Below are 2,363 nucleotides of genomic sequence, written 5' to 3' on the forward strand. Positions count from 1 at the left end.
GGTATGAACATCAAAATTTGGGTCTTTGTAATAAGTCCCTTTACTAGAATTTTTCATTTGTTCTTCCTCTCTCATCAGTCGTTTATACCTAATCATATTCGCACTCAACTGAAAAAGGTCAGGAAATTCCTTATCCTGGAATTTCTTTTTTAAATCAAAACTCAAGCAGCCCTGAGCGATTTTGACAAATTCCTTTTCGGGCAGAGGTACGAAACACTTGCTTCTTGCTGTCTTAAACTTTTGGAGAAAACTTTCTGTCCATTCGTTTGGCATTTGACGTAGATTCGTCAAATCAGCCAAAGTGACTTCAGACTCAGTTTTATAAAACTGAGCGTGAAATAACTATTCCAATTGTTGTCATGTTTAAACAGAGCTCGTTGGCAAGTTGATGAACCAGGAGAAAGCTACTCCTGTTAACGAACTAGGGAAAAGCCTCATTTTATGGTAATCGGTTACATCACCACTTTGCAATGTGAATCGCCATATGTGTTCTAGAGTAGACACCTCTCCTAAACCGGTAAACAGTGAGAATTCTGGCACTTTGTACCCTTTAGGCCATGGATATGCTTGGTCTACCCAATCAGAATATGGCTTTGTGTAAGTCGGCTTAACGACGGGACGCACCCCAAAAGCCATCTGATCCTGTACGATTTCCATAATCTGATTCCTCAACATGACGTTGGGGTCATATGGAATTCCTACAGGCTGGTTAACTGGTGGATTTGCATGAGGCCTGATGTTTGGTCCTTGATTGGCAACAAAATTACCATAATTAGGGCCATTACCATTAGCCTGAACATCTATTCCCTCATTAACACGTGGGATATTCTGTCCATTGTTTAGGACATTCTCTCTTATGTTTGGATTACCTCCCAAGTTAGGCATACCACTACCATTGTTCTGATTTGGCACTACAATACCCCCTTGGTTTGAAGTAGAGGGACCAGAAAGTGGTTCTACCCCTTGATTCGGATTTAGGACTGAGGGATTATGTCCCACAATTGTCCTAGTTTGAAAGTGATTTGCAAGAGGTATAACCGGTTGACATATTTGGCCTACTAACTTATTCATTGTTTCGTTCAAAGTGTTTAGTTGTTTGGCCATGTTGTCATAGTGTGCATTCCCATTTTGGGTAAATCTTTCCATATTATGAATACTTCAAAGATTTACCTATTCAACAACGTCTTGTGTGAGTTCTCCAAGTAATGCACGCATGGTTCGAGGACTCAACTCCGTCATTGGTTCGTAACGACTGTTACTGCTCTGATTCTGTCCATCTGTTCGTGGAGAGGCATGCTGCTCCTCATATCGCTCGATCACAGACTGGATTCCTCCCTGACTTGCTGCTTCCTTATCGGATCTCTGAGGCATATTGTTTCACCTTTTGTACTTTCAACACCAAACACCACTATCCCACTGGGCGTGCCAAATTGTTTCGCACGGGTTAGTCGCTAACAATTAAAGGGGATCAGACGATTGTGTAAGGGACAAACCTCTTGAGACAAAGTCCCAAAAAGGGGTGTTCTTTTATTGGCGATGACTTTACAATTGGAAATCAAAAACAAAATGCCTCCAAGGAGCGCAAGCACACGAGTTACTGAAAAAAGTGTTTAAGTCTAAAACTAAGGAAATTAAAATTACATGTTCTCTGTTCGAGAGTTTTTGATTCGGTCCTTTGCTCTATGTCTTTTCTCTCTTTTATACTCCATGGATGATCTTTTTTGTGATCAACCGCTTAAAAACGGTTTGATCGTTCTGCAACTGCCCACTTTCCTCATAATAGCTAGCTTGTCATGAAAACTGCCTTTTTTAACTGCTGCCATTACTCTTCATCGTTCAACCGTTTTCGATTGAATTCCTTGAATCATGGAACGTGATAGGGCTGCTTTAATAACTGCTTTGACAACTGCACTTCTTGATAACCACAACGCTTTATGTTTGTTAAGATTTTGGGCGATTTGAAGGTTTGGGCGATAATAGAGTAACAGCTCTGGGCGACTGCATGGCACTCCATTCGCTCAGATTCTGGGCGACTTGCAAACTTGGGCGATGGCGTTACCGCGTTCTTGGGCCTCCCTATTTGGGCCTTCATCTTGAATTGTTTGATTGGGCTTTGTTCTTTGAGCTATTTGATTTGGGGATCCTTTAATTAGGCTTCATTTCTTGGGCCGTTCGATTTGGGCTGAATTTTTATGTGTCAACAATAACATAATTTATTTGACATATTTATGTCCTCCTTTTGTAACCTAGCGGAGTATTTCATGCAACGACGGTCTAATCTTCACCTTGAAATAAAACTTCTTACGACATTTCCAATTCTTCCAATATTAAAAAACAATGCAATTGTTACTACATAAAAATTC

Source organism: Olea europaea, chromosome 10 (assembly GCF_002742605.1).
Source record: "Olea europaea var. sylvestris chromosome 10, O_europaea_v1, whole genome shotgun sequence".
Taxonomy (NCBI): Eukaryota; Viridiplantae; Streptophyta; class Magnoliopsida; order Lamiales; family Oleaceae; genus Olea; species Olea europaea.